The following is a 20,241-nucleotide window of genomic DNA, read 5'->3' on the forward strand; positions in this document are numbered from 1 at the left end:
TAATTGTTTTACCAATGACTGAATGTGCTTTCAAAAGGGGGCGTGTACAAAACTTCATGTCCACTCAACAGTCGGTCCAACTCGGACAATGTGGCGGCTCTTTGTCCGTCCCTCTGCCCGCTTTGAGTCCGTGTTGCTAAGACGCTGAATAAAGTGTTTAGTTCTCACCGTAGTCCCGAGATGAGTCATGTGTTTTCAGGTCAACACTCCACCAAATCCATTGATTGTTCAACTACATATAAAAGGACTTCCTGCATTGCCAATCATCACCCTGAGGGCTTGTATGTATCTGCTTGTTTAATAGTTTGAAACTCGAGGAGGCTCTTGGGAAAACATGCATGAGACATAAAACACGATATATATCCTTTGCTACAAACAGCTACTGGTTAAAAATATATAAAACAATATGGTGGTTGTGACAACGGTGAACTATTTTAATTGATTTTCACTGCTTTTGTGTTGTAATATCCTTTTGAAATGAGGTCCCGGTGAGCTAATTCTCGACATTGTACGAGGGGATTCATTTTTTGCACTCATAAGATGGGATCAATACAAAGGCAGCACACTGCTTAGCAAGTCCAACATGTCTGTGTGTTCTTCCGCTACTTGTTATCGGTTTATTGAACCGAGCCAACGAGGGAAACAAACAACCTCCTTGCCTCCATTATTGCCTTTTTTTCCCCGAAAGCGACCCTCGCTATACGCGTCTCACACATCTGTGTTTGCACAGGAGCAGGTTGATGGACACTGTTTCTTCAGAGGTTAAGGTTGATGAACGTCTGACCCTCTTCATTTCATCCCAGACGGGCTGCCGGGGAGGAGCTGTGTGTGTGTGTGTGTGTGTGTGGGGGGGGGGGGGGTCTGCAGGTTGCGGCCGAAGCCGGAGTTAATGACGGGGCTTTGTTAGGCGCTGGGGCTCTCGTCAGGATCGGCCCGAGCCAGACAATAGCCAGGGGTCACAGGTCCTCGGAGACCCCGGGTGAGAGGGCTAATGAGTCCGTATTGAGCTAAGATGAGTCTGCCAGTGTTGTCGGCAAATACCGCGGGCTCAGATGGTTCTGCCACGGCCAATTTGTCAGTTTTTTTTTGTTCCTGAGAGGCTGCAGAGCCGTCGAGTTACAGCCTCAACGGCGGACTTTTTCAGGGGCTATTCTTAGACGATAACTGAAGAGTCAGTTCGTCACTCGGAGAGCTGGACGGCTGGTCGTGGCTGGAACTAAAAGTCTTCTACAAATCAGAAAGAATCTGTGCAAAACCCAACAGAACTCAAATTCTCTTATTAAAATGGACCCCAGGGGGCTGTCACACCAGTTCCAGAAGTAGAAAAACATGGCCGCCTGCTGAATTGGATATTAACGAGCATTTGTGGTCAAAAAGAGCTGGATCGCAAACGTTCTCCTCAATGATGATGAAGTTCCATGTAGATCGCTGGTTCGCACCGATCCAACAGTGACACCAAGGCTACAGTCAGACCCTTCCTGACTGCACCGGTCTGCGCTGCTTTTGTCACGGTTGGAAAGGAGTCTCCGTTTTGTTGTATTTACATTTTTTTTCGAAAAAGAAGTGTTTTTTCGCCCGCATTTTGATCTGTGTGAAAGTATGGATGACAAAAACAATAGTTATTTAATGATATGTAGTGAAAAGTAATCGCACGAAAAATCACACCCTCCGGGTGTGTAAAGGTGTTTAGACTGAGTATAGCTTGGGCCTAGCCTAACCGGGTCCTGGATCAAGTCTTGGTTATTCAGAACTGATTGGACCCATGAAGACCTTATTCGTGGTTGTCGTTCGGAGGCGTTCGTGCCAACTGACCATCAAATAACAAAGCTTGGTTGGTGGTTTTAAGCTTCAAACTATGACGCTCTACCTGGTTCAGGAAAAGAGCGTGACTGACGTCTAATTGTCTACGCTTGTGACAAAATGTTTACTTTTAGTTTGCACGGGAAACGAATGGCGGTCTCCTGAATGAACGTCCTGTTTTGTTTATTGTTGTAAATATAGAATATAAAGCTTAAGTACTAGTTTAGAAGCACAGGGCCACACAACATGTTGAGGTTTGGGAAGTCTTTTCTGCGAGCTGTGGTTCCACATAACACCCCAGACGTACCAGAGATCCAGAGAGACTTCGACACGTTTAAAGGCCTCAGTACGCTTTAAACAAAGTGCTTGTGTTACCGTCTGAAAATAGTCTTCAAACTCACTTTCTGTTGCTGCTCATTCCCAACACGACTACTTCCTTCACTTCCTCTTCATGCCCTTTGAAAACGGTCCGTCCTAAAGTGTGCCCTCTTATCCCCCGTCTGCACGATTCATCGCTTCGACACTAAAGACACACTGAAGGTCTTCAGTATAATTGGTAAAAGCTTTAAAGATGTTTGGACGTCACGTCGTACGAACTTCTTCCTTTCAGGCATGCTGAACCTTTAATTCCTTCGTGGTTAGTTCGTTCCCTCCGTGTTTACTCTCCCACGGTTAAATCCACACTGACAATATTTCTGTGCATGAAGCGCGACTGTGCCTCCCTTGAAGCTTGACCGGCTCCTCTCCTCTTCCTTTTTTGTTTTGAAGCTTTTTAATTTTGATCTCTTTACACTTTCACCCCCCCCACCCACTCCCTCTCATCAGCCGCCTCCGACGCGGACACATGGGGCTCTGGCTTATCCAGCCGTGGCATTGACCTCTCATCTTCATATCGACCCGCTGTTTCCCATGACCCGTTGACCTCTCGGGGTGAAGCCTGCAGCCGTCTGGACCTCCTCCTCCTCCACCTGGCTCCTATCTCCACCCTTCAGATGGATTACTCTCTGCTCTGACGGGATTACATTGTTGTCTCAACAGAGAGGATCCACGAAGCTCCAGACTATTCAAACTACAAAATCATTTTTTTGGGATTATGTCACTTTTTTCTCCATCCAAGCTTTATTCAAAAGCTTTTCTTCTGAATTTAAAACCCGTCACCTTCAGATGGTGCTTATGACATTGCAGTGACGTTTCCCCCCCGCCCGCCCGTCTCTCTTTCCCATCCCCGTCTGTCTCTCTCTGAACTCGCTGTCCTCATTCCACAGCCTGGTTTTGAAACACAGTGTCCCGATAGTTAGCTGCTGGAAAATCTGGGTCAGCGCGAGGGGAGCCGGAGATAGCACAGCTAAAGAAAAATATGTCACTCACCGCTGTGCGACGACTAGAGAAAACAACACCTCTCTGCCGCTTCAAAAAAAACAGCAAATTCCACATACCTAACATATTCTGTCTCTTGGAGTTTTTTAGCAATATCTGGGACCAGCAGTGAGGCACAACTGGGCCCAGCCGACAAAGGGACAGATCATGTTTCTTTTCATCTCGCTTAAGCAGAAGAGTTGCAGGGAATTGTTTTTCACATTTTATTATCAAAATTGACGGCGTGTGAGTGCCTCTCCGTCTTATGGTTACATCACTAGAGTCTAGACGGTGCGATTTGAAGCATTGGAGACAAACATTTATGTTTAATTTTGGAATGTTAGGAGTGAGTTTACGATGAAATTATGTTTCTCTGGATATTTTTCTTGCCTTTTTTAAATGCTCTGCTTTTCAGTCCGTTGTGTTTTCAAGCCTGAGGCTGTGCTTTCTTCTTTTTTGGTGCAAAGTAGGGCTTTCTCCGTGGACTTTGGTCCAAGCAGCATTCCTGATCCCTGCTGGACTGAGAACTATAGGGAGGGAGGGGGAGGCAGAGAAAGAGCTGTGAGGGAGGAAGGAGGGGGGGCACGAACAAGAGAGGAAGTGAGTGTTCATTACAAAGTGTGTGCCTCTCGGTTGTGGGCATGCCCAGTAGAGTTCGCCGGACTTTTTGTTGCTGCTCTCTCTCTCTCTCTCTCTCTCTCTCTCTCTCTGTCTCTCTCTCTCCCTTCCTCTACCAGTAGTGAGAGATTTATTCTTTTTTTTGGCTGTGGAAGAAGAACAAGAGGAGGTGCAGATTTTTCATCCAGTGCAAATTAGAGCAAGAAGGGAAGTAAAGAAACAAATGAAGAAGAGGAGGAGGAAGAGAAAAAGAGAGACTTCAACCCTTATCTTCCCCCTTTCCTTCCACTGCCAACGACTTCCATCTCAGAAATAGCGGAGGGAGCAACTTCAAGAGGCAGCCAGGAAGGAGCTGGAGTGTGAAATCTGAGAAGAGAAGCGGGATGAAGAGGCTCTGCGTTTGCTCCTCTGTCCAGGTCAGTGCCCGGGGAAACACCAAACCACTGCTCCCCTCTTTTCTGTTGTCTACTCACCGGAGCTTTTACTCTGAATTTAAGAAAAGCCAGTGGGTGCAGCGGTTGAGGGGGTTGTGTAACGAGGCTGACAGCAGCTAACACCCGATCGGTGCGTCGCCCACCAGCAGGAGTGAAAGTGCCGAAACTCCAGCTGCTGTTTTTAGTTGATCGGCTCGGATGTTCACGTGTTGAGGGAGACGACAAACTTGTCCGAAATGCGGCCCACGTGGTTACGATAAGGGGGGAAATCACGGAGACGCACTGCAGGCTGGGTGCTCATGCTCTCTCTCACGGGGGGGCGGGGGGGAGATTGCAGCTGAGGTACAAAGACGTTATTACATTTCAAGTTTTGAGAATGAGACCGCGGTGTCTTTACCTGGCAGTGTGTGCGGTATGGCCGCTCAGCAGTTTTTACCTTAAAAAATGTTACATTCTAACATCGAGGATGTCCCTTTATTTGTTTTGCACGTGCATTTTTAAGAAACAAAACCACGTTTTATATATATTTATATATACATGACGTATTGACAGTGTTTCATTGTTAAATGTCGTCCCGTGGCCTCACCGTTAATCACAGAATCCAGTAACATTACAGGATTTAATCAGAGTCGATTTACAATTATTCAGAAATCACATGGAGTCAGTGTTTTTCTTTTTACAGGTTGTGATGATTTTAAGTCAACAAAAGCCGAGAGGTTGTTATCGCCGACTGATGATTTCACATGAGCGCTGTCAGACAGCTCACCTGTCTGAGGGGGCCCCTGAGGGCCTGTCCCATTAGCTTTCCCAGCATGCATTGCCACTGACAACACAGTGTCAAGAGAGGCCTCCCAGGAGACCGTTGTTGACAGGTTTATTATTCCTAGAACGTGGAAGTGGGACAGATGGCACTATAGGGTAGAGGAGAGCGGCCTTTATAAGTTATTATTATTATATTATTTCATTGTGGGAGTAATCACACTTTTTGTGTTGTGACTTTACTATTTTGTTTCCAACTGTTTCACTGCAGCACTCTGGGTAAAACACTGAACCTGTGCTGCATCTTATAACATTTTTCATTGATTGATAAATCCTCAAATAGTTGGATTTTTAAAATGCCCTCTCATTATTTTCCCGATTCAAACCCCGATATCTCCGTCAGATAAGACAAAGAGATGCTGGAACTAACAAAATACGACGATTTGTATGAAACCATAATTCAGCACTTTATTCATACTTTAATGTAAAAACAAATATGCTTTGACCAATATGTTCAAACTGCATTGTGGCTGACGAGTAACAGTTCTTATTTAGTTTGTCTTCTGTCGGTATTACGTCCTATCCTCGTGATGAGCAGTGGTTCCATGTTGTCGCCGTCATCTCTCTCATACCAGACATTCTGTCCTCTCAGCTGGATGCTTGTGATGGTTGAACTGGGTGTTTCCCTCTAATACACCAGTTTCACACGCACTTTGTTTTGTTAAGGATGGATTATACTTGAAGAGAAGAGAAAAGCTTTTTGTTAGTGAGTAGGTGAGATTAAAGAAGTCCTTTTGACTGATCAGCGTTCAACCTTTTTTAAAGGCCATGAGTTTTAATAAAATGTGATTATTTTCTCATAAGAAAAGAGAAACTTGGGATAGAAGACAAAGTTCTTTGTTGGTAATTTAATGTGTTTCTTAAGAAGTCTACATTATCGTCTCACAAATGTTTCGCCATTCAAACAGTGTCTGTGAGTCTGTTTGTACGACACGATCAATAACGTAAATATCTGCTCATATACACACTTGATCAAAATGTTTAGTGGAGATACAATTGAAAACATTAGGTGCAGTTACTAGTTTTAGTCAAACGGCAAAACAAATTTAATTTCTTTTGTCAAAATGTCGAGATTAAATTTGGACTTTTTGTTTTTTTGTTAGAGAAATGTAGTTTGTCACTACTTTAAGCAAACACATCACAGCTAGACTTCTGCAATACATAATTGTTTATTTTACACATTATTACAATTTAGTGGTTAGAACCGCTGAGCCTGTAAAAACTGTTGCATGATGTCTTTTGAGGCTCTGCAGGAAGCTTTCTAAAGTAAAACGTTTTGACATGAAGTGAAGTGAAGTTTAAAAGTCGAGGCACGTGATCTAATGAAACATTCTGCTGATGTGCATTAAGCGAAATGTATGAAATGTTTTTTACAGCTTGACTCATGCTAGGAAGTAAAAGTCTGAATATCTGAGTGAAACACTAAATTGCTGGAATATCGTTTTAATTGAAGGATCCGTTCCATCTTAGTTCGGATCCACTAGTTTGACGTTTTTCTTTTGCGAGCATCACTCAGGTTTTATTTCTAATCCTTACCCACGTATTTCAGAAGGTAATGACTCAGTCCTCATGTTCATAGAGGTGTCATTTCTCAGCAGCAGTACGAGTCCGTTGAAGCCGCTTGTACCACAGTTATTTAGCTGTCAGGATGACTCCCTTTTCTTCCTGGGAGTCTGGGTTCCCATGCCTTCCTCATGCGGGTCCCACCCCCCCGATGGCCCATCTGAGGCTCCCGTGATCCATCACACAGCAGGCGGCCATGTTCTCTGAAAAGGCCGTGAACTTGTTACCTCCCTCGGCCCCGGCCCGCCTGAATGTCAAACCCATTTTTCTTTTTCTCCGGGCTTCCCCCCTTCCCCAGGATTTTCTGGTTTACTGAAATAATTGGGGCTTCATTCAGGGCGACCGGGTTGCAGCTTTTTAAAAAAGAAAAAAAAAATGGAGATATCAAAGTCTGGTGCCACGATTTCTCCCTTTCAGAGCTGCTTTTCCTCCGCCCTCCTCTACGAGGCTGAGATGGGTCATCATCATGACTCCAGCCCCCCACCCCCCTGCACAATGACACCACATCCATGGTACATTATCCTACAGTGGGTCTGCTGGCCTGGAGCTCCGTCTATAGGCTATTCTTCCCCTTCTCCGTTGTCTCGGTGATCTCTGGATGCAGCCTGTTCAACATGGCACACATTCAAAATGGCAACCTCAAGGGGCTTTTTTATTCCTCCAGCAGAATTAAATCACTTTTTTCTCTCTCTCTCTCTCTCCTCTCTGTCTGCTGAGTTATTCAGAGTTTAATGAGGGAGGGAAGATAAAGGGAAGCTTATGGTTCGCTCCGGATGATGGAGAGGCTGCCTTTTTGTTTCTGTTGGAGGAGCCACACAGCGACCGTTCATGTGAAATGAGGTTTTTTTTTTTAACCAGAGGGGAAGGTGATTGAAATGTCTGAGAAAGAGCCAGGGAGTCTGGAGCAGCAGGGGTCATTAAAGTGTCAGCTCTTCAAATATTCCTCTGCATTTCAGAGGTTTTGAGGTACAATCTGCTGCGAGATATTCCGATTATCAAACATCAACGCACAGATAAAGACATCTCTGTAGTAACGTGCCTCTGCACCTCCGGTGCCGTGCATCGTTTTCTTTTTAATGACCGTGCAGGATTAATCCCCTTACATAAGGCGGCGTGGGCGGTTTGGAGACAGTAAGGGAGCTGACGCTGGATGACGGAGGAGGGCTGCTGTTGTTGAGGTTCAGAGCGGGTCAGAGTCCGTACTACGTATCAGCTGTCGAGAGAGAGAGAGAGAGTGTGTGCGTGTGTTTGGTTTACCGGCTGCACCGGCGTCAGCGCCGACGCAGAGTTCTTGTGTCTGACATCAGAAAGGACTCTCAGAGCAGAGAGGTAGATGAGTTCAGCTGGTTTACACACACACACACACACACACACACACACGCACACACACACTGTGACTGAGTTCAGCTCTGGTCTATCTCTCTGGAGCTGTTTGTTACTTTTACCCCTCGAGCAGTTGCTGTGGTCGCACAGTTCCTAGAAAAAAAGCCATGTTCGCAGTATACAAGGACAGCATCAGTACATCCTGAAAAAGGATTTTGACTTGTAGGTGAGGGAGGTTTTTTTGGTGACGTGGAATATAATCCTCACTACATTATGCTCCAGGGTGGTTGGAAGATGGAAGGTTTTTGCTGCTCTAGCACACATGGTCTGGTATTATGTTGGTCAAACTAAAGCCGATCATTGACCCAAGAGACTGTTGTTTGTGCCGTGTGTGTAACAAGAAGTCACAGTTGATTTATCTGTCACGTAACTTCAGTAAGAACACATCAGTAGTTATTTTAACCCAAACCACCATCTTTTATTAAACCTAACTAAGTATTTCATCATCTTTAATTAAACCCAACTAACTATTTCACCATCTTTTATTAAACCCAACTAAGTATTTCATCATCTTTTATTAAACCTAAGTATTTCACCATCTTTTATTAAACCTAACTAAGTATTTCACCATCTTTTATTAAACCCAACTAAGTATTTCACCGTCTTTTATTAAACCTAACTAAGTATTTCATCATCTTTTATTAAACCTAAGTATTTCACCATCTTTAATTAAACCAAACTAAGTATTTCACCATCTTTATTTAAACCCAACTAACTATTTCACCATATTTTATTAAACCTAAGTATTTCATCATCTTTATTTAAACCCAACTCAGTATTTCACCATCTTTAATTAAACCCAACTAACTATTTCACCATCTTTTATTAAACCTTACTAAATATTTCACAATCTTTTCCAAACCTTACTAAATATTTCACCATCTTTCGTGTACATTAGAATTATTTTATTGGTTATTTTGTCATGCACGTCTGGACGTTTTTTGGGACAAAAAGCCGAAAACAGCTACATAGAAATGTCAGTGTGTCTCTCTAAGTGCTGAAAGCTTTCATTTGACAGATGAATACTCCCAAACTCACCAGCATGACTCGTCTCCACACTCGGGCCTCTAAGCAGAATATAATGTTTGAATGTGCTCCCACCGCACACTGAAGACGTGAGTGTGTGTGACCTGCCCTCTCTCTTTGTGACTCTCATCTCCGTCCAGCCTCTCTCCACTCTCCGCTTTCTCTCCGTCGGCGGGGGCGAGAGTCACAGGTTGACAGCCTTGCAGGTCTCCTCATTACGCCGCCGTCTGAGCCAGCAGAGATTTATAGAGATGATAAAAGCAGTCTGGAGGGCAATAATGACCACAGGCTGTGATGAAGAGGAGGATGAAAAGGAGGAGAGGGATGCAGGGCTCTCTCTGCCTCTGATCACTCACTGTGCTGAATAAATGACTTTGCCTCGTGCGGAATTAAATGGCAAAAACAGTTGACGTATAAATATATATTTAAATCTATACATTCGCATATCTTTTATTCAGGCTGGTCTCATCCAGCATTAGTTGGAATACCTACGAAAAATAATGCGTCAGAATTTGTAGATATCTCACAAAATATTTTTCGTATGTTAACAACGTAAGCTTGAGCGAGGAAGTATAAAGACTGCTATGTTCAGCCAGTCGTTCCCCGTATGAAACGAGACGTCAATGTTGAAGTTTTTGTCACGTAAATTTGCGTACCTCAGTAACAGCAATTCAGTGGTTATTTTAACACAAACCACGATCTTTTCCTAAAATTAACTAAGTAGTTTTGTTGCCTAAACTTAACTAAGTAGTTTTGTTGCCTAAACCTAACTAAATCATTTGTTGCCTGAACCTAACTAAGTAGTTTGTTGCCTGAACCTAACTAAGTAGTTTGTTGCCTCAACCTAACTAAGTTGTTTCCTGTGAAGACGGAAGTTTATTTTGAAAATACTGTATTCATGTAACAAGCAGAAATTGACACGTGTTGTCGGACTTTCGTCGGAAAACACAAAATAAAATGAGTAACATTTACGTAAGATATCATAGGAACCGTTGTCTGAGGATACGTTGCTTTTATTTAAGAACTCTCATTCTGTCTCCTGTCATTTTACGTGACTTCCAGACGGTTGATGTAAATAATAATAATAATATTAACCTGCTGATTGCATTTTTCCCCTTGATGAAGACCGATTTATAGTTTGTAAAAAATGATGAGGTATGTATGTGTGACCACGTAGTTTGACAACAGATCGAGTGTCGAGTGCAACAGCTTGTCAAGCTATAGGAGGACGTTAACCAACAAAGATGGAGAATGCAACCTAAACAAATTCACTTTCCAGATCTGTGTGATATCAGTGAGTGAGTAGAATACATTAGCAAGTGGCCCAGTATTTAGTGTCCAGATAAAAACGTGTATTTGGTGGAGAAAACTAGAGTGTAGTCAACATGTTTAATAGCTCGCAGCCGTAAACGCTGCAATGTTGCGGTTTAAACAGTGAATCTCAACAGAATGTATCTGTGGTTGCAGAACATGAAGGTGTCCTCGTAAAAAAAAAGAGCCTTTAATCAGTTTGAAATACACACTCATCTGTTTATTATCTACACAACCCATTTATGTAGGTTACTCCGAGCAACCAAGGATGCATTAGACTGAAAGTCACCGGTTAACACGGTCACTGGTTAAACTGAAACACCTGTTGCTCTGAAACGGTGGTGATCTTTTCAAAATTCTGTAGAATTTGAGTCTGAAGACACAACTGGTGCAGTTTTGATTAAATGTTTAAAGTTGCTAAATCGGGGCTGTAGAGAAACACAGCTTTACATATTGTTGATGAAGTCTGCTGTAAAAAGGGTCTGTACTTTGCATACTCAGCACATACTATGAAATGATACATTCATTTAAAATATATGTAATCCTTTCAAAGCAAGAACTATGAAGGAACGTTTTAGGTTAATGTTTTAGATGAAATCCATAAAACTTTTGTCCAAACTAGGTGTGGCAACAATTTCGTCATCATTTCACAAAAACTGAATTTTTTTGGTCAAGTTATGAAAAACAGGGCTTTTTCATTTTTATGAAATCTGTGGTTTGTGAAGGAGTTGTGTGAGCTGAAGTGAAAACACGTTGCCTCATCAGTCTCCAACGGCTCACTTTATATGGATGGATTTATCTCAAAGACATTCATTTAGAAGAGGAATGTTTCAATCTAAATCACTCCAGTGTCAGAGTTTGATCTTTTGTATTGTGTAACTAATGAGGGAATATTATTTACTTCTCATCACTTTGAATTTTGTCTTGCGTGATTACATTCAAGATTAATTAATATCTGCATCAAACTTTTTTGCACAACAAACTGTTGAAGTCATAGTTTATCTCTACATGCACAGTCTATTCTATATTTATTTATTCAAATTTTTCACTTATGGTAACGGTGAACTTCTCTCATGCAGCTCCTCTTCCCTCACCCACCACCAGAAACCTGCCCTCTCCCTCTCTTCCCCATCTGTGCTAATTCCAGCAGTAACTAACTGCTATTTTTGGATTAACGGCTGCCTTAAATAAAAGCCAACTACTTCAAAAAAATTGACTAATGTGAGTTTTTGAAAATATTTTTTCCTAAAACTGTTGTTAATGATATTTTTCACCAGTATATTTACGTCATAATCATTACAGTAGAATAGCTTTTTTTGATATACAGTTTCCATGATTTATTAAGCAACACTGAAAGTAAAAAAACAAAACAAAAAACTCGGTACTTCTATGACGGATGACGAACAGCGAGCTGGTCCTTATTACGAAATAAACCACGTGACGGTGAGCAGGTCTTTGAATCACCCTGAAGAGGCACGTGGCTGCATACTAAAGAGATCAATAATTTGAGACAAAGTAAAAAAAAAAATACAACAGTACGAGCAACAGTATGAGGGCAAAGACTGGCCTATTTTAGGCCTTTTATCAAACTAATGCATCGCTGATGTAGTACCAAAGCACACACATACTTCACCTGGTCAATAACAAATCACGCCTTTGTAATTGACCCTTCCTAAGTCCCGCCCTTATTCGCTCTGTGCTCCAATAACAGATGAGCTAGCATTGAACCGGGCAGATCCTCGGTCAACTTTGCCCTTTTTACTGTCATACTCGGATATTTTATATCAGTTCAAAGGTAACATTACAATGTGGTCTAATACATCTGATGTTAGCAAAACGTTAGCTAACGTATAGCTACATTTTTTTTTATCATTTTTAAGAGGACGTGAATTTATCGTTAGCCATAAAAGATTAAAGCTAGCTGTCTATATTATCTCCATGTGTTGGCGGAAGTAACTTTCATCCAGTTTGTATTTTGCCACGAATTACACATACGATGTTTGTCAATTTAAAAGATAATTGTACAAGTCAAGAAAGTCTCAGTTTGTCGTAGTGTCATTTACTTTTGTGTGAAACCGATCAGTGAACTACATCTCGTCTCACACAACATATGTCATCAACACAGACATTAGCTGGGCTAGCTAGTTAGATAGCTAACGTAGCTACGTCCACACACATTTGTAATGTTGTCGTATCTGACTAGTTGACGATAATTGACAAAGGTTTAATTAATTCATGGCACAATTCAAGCGGGATTAAATATTATTTGTCTCTTGACTACCGTACATTAAAAAACAAAACGTAAGGGGCGGGACTTCGCCTTTCTACTGCGGCCATTTTTACTGTAGCTTGTTCTTTGTTTTGCATATGATGCCAGTAGGAGCACATGATGGTTGAAGAGAGAAGTGCAATCTTGGTAAATCACTAAGAGAACTGACAAATACTGAAAGAACAACAGCTGTAATGAAAGAGAAAGAAGTCGGAGACACAAAGGTGCTGATTCTTGGAATGAGTTGTTGGAAGTCTTTCCTGTAGTTTCCGTCTGAGTGGGTCTAAAACTGTTCATGTTTTATAAGCTTTTGGCCAAAGATGCTCAGACTGCTCACCTTTAAGGGTAAGTGAGACTTCCCTGTAAGATCCCAGGTTTAGTTTTCAAAGCTTTAACACGTTGAACAGCTATAGTATCGTCTTTAGGTGATATCGGTACGTATCCGTCTGTCTGAACATTCCCACTCTCAGCGAGCAGGAAAGGTAAACCAAGTGCTATGAAAAAAAAATGAACCATTTTGCGTGGACTCTGTGTGTCTCCCTCTCTGCTCCCTGTTCCATTTTCTGGTCCATTCATATGGTAATCGAGGTCAGGAGATGAGGGGGTTCTCACGTTCAATGTGAAACTTGGCCTTTTGTGTCGCCTCGGCTCAAGCTGCCGCGACGGAGGCCAGAGGTGAAATCGAATTCAGATGAAATTCCCCAGTGAGTCTGGCCTTGGGCTGGACTGTGCCAGACTGGACCGGGTCGTGGTGCTGGGTGCAAGCCAAGCCTCTATGTTTGGCCACGATGTTTGGCTTGGCTGAAGGGAACTGTGCCATCTCTAGCTGGTCATTAAAGGCAGAGTGTGCAGCGTTTAGGGGGATCTATTGGGAGCAATGGAATATAATATTAGTAACTATGTTTTCTTTAGTGTATAATTAATTAAAAATAAGAATAATTTTGTTTTTGTTATCTTAGTTGAGCTGTTTACAGACTGAGCTGGTCCTCTTTACCGAGCCAGCCGCCATGTTTCTACAGTAGCCCAGAAGGGACAAAACAAACCTGCGTCGGCCGCTGTATTTCTCCTACACGCCTGCTACATAAGAGGAAAATCAGTTGTTTTCAATCTGTAACCTCATAGCTTTATGCTATATAAATATTTGGAAAAGTAACAGATATTAGCGTCTGCTAAATTACTGTAACGTAAAATAATGGCGTCTGACCAACATTGCCATAAATAAAGCCAAACACTAATTGCAAGTTTGTGTCGGGAGGGATTGTGTTTATTCAGGTAATTTCACTTTTTCAATTTTATCTGATTCAACAAGACTTGTAGTTTACCTCAGTGGGTTTGCATGTTTATATTTGCAGTGACAAAAATATATATTTAAATAACAAAACAGAAAGTTTCAAATGTAAAAAAACAGTTACTGGTGATATTGTTGTGAATAACTTTACTGTTCTCTACCAAAGTGTGCCTTTGTACTGCCGACTATACGACGCTTTTGTGAGACAAATTACAAGCCGAGTACGTGTGCAGAGTAATCAGATGCTGAAGGTTGCTGGGTAGATTACTCAAAGGTAATTTTGGGAACGACCTTGTTAAAGGTAGCTGTGAAGCTTCATGAATAGACTCTTTCTGTGTGTATAGCCTTGAGTAGCAGTGAGAGCATTTACTCTTCAGAGACGTGATATTCAACCTATCCTCCCTTTAAAAGACACATATATTTGTGTCCTTGGGGCCTCCTCCGAGCACGAGTCACAGCTGGATCTGTGACTCTTATAAAAGACACCCAACACTTCACTCAATGACAACGCTTTATGTCCTGCCGTGTGGAGGGTTGAAGGAATGCAAGGCTATAATTGGAAATCGAATGTCCAACGGTAACGAAATGTCACGAACTGTTTCATAAGCAGCGAAAAAGTTTCAAAACCTCCTGACTGAGGTTTTTCACAAGCGGTTACTCTACTTAACCATGCCACGTTTTCCCCCCCCCCTCGTACGGTGTCCTGTTTCAAGAAAGAACGAAATGAGAGGTGTTATTTTTCAAACGGCTTTCAACATCCACCCACGGCGGTAATTCTGGGAAATACGAGACGTCTATTTCCAGCCAAACTAATGTTGTTGAGGGCCTCAGAGAGAGCACCAACATGCCCTCGGACTGATAAAAAAATAAAATTTAAAAAAAGACACACAAAGTGTGCTGGAAAATTCATAGGTGCCTTGCATCATAATTCAATCATATTTGTTTATTTCCTCGTAAAGAGAGTTATGGCCTGGGTAGAATCCATCAAGCCTCTCAGAGCATTCCTTACACACATTGTATATTAGGTGTGTGTGTGGGGGTGCGTGTGTGTGTGTGTTGGGGTGGGGGGGGGTGCATTGAGTTCAAACAAGAATCCTGTTTACAGTAAGAGTCTGTGTTTTCTATAGGGGGAGCCCGAGCAACCTGCAATGCTAACATATTTACAGTTAAGGGGGAGTATGGAAGCAATTACAGGGTGGTCACATTTGACTCCGGGCGGAAAAAAGTAAAACGTAAACCAGCAGTATTGTTAAATATGATTAAACTACCCAGAATCCCCAAGAGTGGTGTGGGTAGAGGTCTGTGCAGGCGAAGGGGGCCCAAGAGGAGATCCCTCTGGTACCGCAGAGGTCTGAACCGCTGCCCTGCCACCTGCATGTGGTTTATGTATGTTTTGGAGATTTTATACTGATAAGTTGATGGGAAGGAAATAAAATGTCCTGATTTTGATTATTTGAACGTGTATTAATGAATTATTTGGGTTAAACCAGGCGGCAAGAAGCCAAGGCTTAAAGCTGCATTCTCTCTAGTGTCCACCAGGGGGCGACTCATCTGGTTGTATAGAAGTCTATGAGAAAATGACTCTACTTCTCTCTTGATTTATTACCTCAGTAAACATTGTAAACATGAGTTTATGGTCTCAATCTCTAGTTTCAAGTCTTCTTCAATACAGCATGATGTTCATTTAGTACTCCTCCTCAGTCCAGATATGGTCACTTCTGTTTATCGGTTGCAAAATGAATAACATGGCAACGTCCGTAATCCAAGATGGCGACGGCTAAATCCCCGAACTCGAGGCTTCAAAACATCAGTTCACAAACTAATGAGTGACGTCCCAATGACTACGTCCACTTTTTATATACAGTCTCGCATCTCAAGTTGCTAATCGGACTCTGAACAACATCGTGTACATATACAATATATATAAATATATATTGTATACACCCCCCCTCACCCTCAGAGGTTTATTGTCGTCACACTAAGAGTCGATGGGTTCTGCGATTGAGGGCTCCCCAATTACAACTCATCCGTTAAATGGCCTAATTAAAAGCTGCTCAGCTCTGCAGTAAACATACATTAACCATCCGAGGTGACTGAGCTTTGGTCCGATGTTCAGTAAAAGTGTTGAGTGAAAGACTGATGGAGACAGATAGAGTTTTAAAAAAACCGACTTTTTCTCAACGGTCGCTGCTCCTTGAACGCTGGCTCGGGGCCAAGCACCACAGATCGTGTTTATTTTGTCATGAGGCGTGTGAGAGGTGGAATGAATGTTCTTTCTCCTCAGCCACTGGCCCAACCCCCAAACCCTCCAGTCCGTCAGTCAGCAGGACTTCAGTGTGACAGGTCAGGGACGGCTGTTCTTCATTTGGGACATTTTGTACAAGAACATTTGTATCGATTGAACGTTTGTCTTTACTTTGGGAACTGTAGGATTTGAGAGTTTTGAACTGTACACTATTAAAGTCATCTCTATCTTTAATGTATTATAAACAAAATAAGAACATTTATCTTATGTCTCCCTGAACTCTCCCCAGAAACAGGAACATTTTGACTAATTCTCTAAGATTGTTATTTTTGGCACCTAATTAGTTCATTTATTTATTATTTTATTTACTTTTAGTCTTATAGACAAAAGCATATATTTTAAGTAAGCATATTTTAGTCACATTTCAGTCATTTGATGTAAATTCAGGCTAGTTTGAATTAACAAAATACATTATAGTTTATAGTTTTTCATCAGTGAAATCTTTGTTTGATTATAGTTGCAGAAAAGACATTAATCGCGCACTCCTTTCTATCGATGAACATGACGACTAGCTAACTGAAGGAAACTCGGATAATGTCAACGTTAGCTTAGCTTTTTGTTAACGTTTTCTTGCAGAGCTGCTTTCTTCGGTTTGTTCTGGCTTCTTGTCTAATTTTCTGTAGTATTGCAAATTAATTTAGTCCATAAATCTGTGACTTTTCCTTCCAAGAACCGCTTACGTCGGCTAACATTGCAAGTGAACATTGTTCATGCATGCTAGCACAAATAACATGGAACGTAATTCAGGTTCATTGACCACCAGCGAAGTATCCATCAATTATATATATATATATATATATATATACACACACACAGTATATGAAACAATATCATCAGAGGTGGATGAAACTGACTGTACCAGATGTGAATGTAGATAAAATGTGAAGAAAAACGAACCTCAGTAGAAGTGTGAGGTTTGTTTCATAACACCAACAGGAGGATGCTGGGAGTCGTTATCTGGCCAGTCTGCGTTGGGTTCTGCCTCTCGTTCATCAGACTTCCTGAAGCCTTTGGTTGCTGGAGTGTTTCATGTGTAAGCCTGCCCGGTCGGACGGGATGATTGACAGCCGGTAATGAATTGTGGAGAAATGTGAGAAACCGGCACAGCGAGAGGAAGTGCGGCGAGGGAATAAGGCGAAGGAGAGTGCGGTAAATTAAAGTGGAGCCGGAGAGGGAGGACAAGAAGACTGTCCCCAAGACTGCTTTATTTCATGGTGTAAAAATGACTGCTTCTCACCACAAACTATCGCCCTGTGTGACAGGTAATTATTTGACCTGCTCAAAGCATCGCTGCCAGCCAATATATCTGAAGGGGGCGTCTGTGCTCGGCTACCCGAGGTAGGTGAGAGGAATGTGGGGCAGCTGTGTGAGGGGGCTCACCTGGAGCTCAGATCCCGGAGGCCGGGCCTGAACCCGGACTTTGTACACAAAGACGGCATGGAGGGGGACGAGTTCAGGAGGGGGTGTTTGGAGAGGTTGCATGCAGGTGGTTGGTCTGTGTGTAAGATTTTCAACTGTAATATACATGCAAACAACTCCAGCAACTTTCTTGCTAGATTTAGACACTTTTCAGACCCTCTTAGCAACTTTTATTTCTAAAAAGCAATTGTTAATTATTCAGATCGTCGGGGAAAAAGCAGGATTATTTAGAGTAATCACAGTCAACATTACAGGGTCTCTCATTCTCTCCCACGCTGCAACAGACACAACCTCTAAGCTTTATGCAAATGAATGTGCGACGACCGCCACCAATATGCAAATGAGCGTGTGACGCCACCCATGGACTTTCAGCGACTTTGGGAGCTAGTGCTAGCTTCCTTCTTCGGTAAGAGTTCCAAATGTGGTGACAAACGTCACGATGACTACGTCCACTTCTTATATACAGTAGACGGCTCGTACAGAGAGTTTACGAGCAGGCAGCCATGAAACAAGCAGCATAAATCACTGCAGACTCCCAGCATCCTCTCTTCTCTGGATACCAAGACTCTTGTGTGCCAAAATACAAAAACAACCGCTGGAAGCTCTGGTTCGTTCCAGCCTCCATCAAGCTGCTGAACTCCGATAAATCTCAGTGCAATAAAAACACAAGCCCTTATGCACTTTAATCAGTCGTGTGTCAATGACAAACGTGTCTTACCGCATGTTTTAAGATGGTTTTTATTTAAAGCACAGGAACAATAACATCAACCCACCTGTTTCTGTTATAAAAGGCAAAGCAGTAGCTGTAGATTTGTATAAAGTTATGTTTGTGCCTAAAGGTTTTGGGGTTTCTGCAATAAAGGTACAAAAACAAAATATTACAGTTTCAACACAGGAATAACGATCTGTGCTGTGAATGTTTTTTGAATGCACGGTTACGTTGCTAATGATCTTCATACAGCTGTGGCTCCGTAACCGGATTAATTCTACTAATTTAGACGTCCATCAAAAGACAAAGATCTGTGGTGTTCCCAGCATGCATCACTGGCACTGATGTTCAGACAACGACCGCTGGCACCGGATCGTCGCGTTCTTTCTTTTTAGTCTCCATCGTGACTCAGCCGTTTTCATGAAGCGTTCTTTGGCTGGTTTTCAGGAGATAATTGTGCGGGATGAGGGTGTAATAAAGTGTATGTATGTGTGATGGACGGCATGTACGCACTGAGGTTTTTATGCGTTATGTCCTCCACCATTTTAAGAACCCAGGTCATTTACAGCTCGTCAGTCCCGGCTGTTGCCTTAATGAAACATTTATTTAACTGTGATTCACAGCTTCAGCAACCTTTTGAAGAAGAATCTAGTAGATTAGTTTTGTTTAGAGACAAGAGACTGCAAAATGGGACGTTGTCTAGCTGTAAACTTAACTGTGCGTAGTTATTTTAAGCCCAACCGCAACCTAACTGAGTGGATTTGTTGCCTAAACCTAATTTTCCTGTTTTAGCTCAATGTCGTCCTGATTGACGGAAAAAAGGACCACTTGTGTCGCTCAGCATGAAACCAATAGTGTGAGTTTTTTTTTTAACAAACTACTGTGAGACTGTGTTGGTCAAAAACTGTATTTGTCTTCAAAAAAATAATGAACAGAATATTATTTTATCACCCCACAAAGGCTCCTGAGGCAGAAAACCCTGTTTTTAAGCTGCATGGTGAAAACATAAAGTCCTGAAACAACACAGATGCAGAATTCAATAAAAAGAAGAGAAATGTTTGTTAACTTCCAGTGTCTGTGTGATTGACGGACAGCCTCAGAAGCAAACAAACACCTTTTTTGTTTCTGCCAGTGTGAGTCGGTGTGAGGCAGACAGGTGTTCTGACAACAGCTCGCTTTCAGGCATTGCACACCAGTCAGTCAATGTTTCACCTGTTCAGGCTGTAAGTTCACGATTCAGCCAGCCAGCCAGTCAAGTCTGGCAGAGGAAAGCATGAATAAAACATACTGTACAAGTAGAAGTATCGAGCTCTTCCTCTGGGCAACAGACAACTCATTTTCTCTTATTATTACTTTACCTTAGCTCGCCTTATCTTATCTCTTCGTCCGCATTCTGCATCTTATATAACGTGTCTTTGCAGATTTAAAATCAGAATATAATTTATTCACAAATACAACTTTTTACATCAATTTCAGCAGCGCTATTTCTAAATACAGTTTCCAGATCACGCACTGGAAACAGCCATTTTCCAACTTGTAGTTCATCAGGTTCACCGTGTCATGTTTTCTCCCCAGGTCTATTTATCTTACCGCCCTCGGTGGAAAATGCCCCCCCCCCCGGTCTTGTCCGTGTGCCTGTTTTTTCACACACACTTCCTCTCGGCTTCCTCTCTCTCTGCTGAGCCGTTAAAAGACACTAAGTATGCTGCTCTATACGCGCCCCAGCACAAGGTGCAGTATAGAAACTTATGAGTTATAGCCCTGCAAGAGAGCCTGGAGCTGGAACACACTCAAAGGAAAAGGGGGGTGGTGGTGGGGAGGTCTTCCGTTGGTGGTGTGGGGGCGTACTAGAGGTGACACTGTGTGTGTGTGTGTGTGTGTGTGTGTGTGTGTGTAGGTACAGGGTGTAACGTTACCCTGTGGACCCCATGTGTTTGTCCT

Source organism: Anarrhichthys ocellatus, unplaced genomic scaffold, assembly GCF_004355925.1.
Source record: "Anarrhichthys ocellatus isolate YVR2014 unplaced genomic scaffold, GSC_Weel_1.0 scaffold149, whole genome shotgun sequence".
Classification (NCBI taxonomy): domain Eukaryota; kingdom Metazoa; phylum Chordata; class Actinopteri; order Perciformes; family Anarhichadidae; genus Anarrhichthys; species Anarrhichthys ocellatus.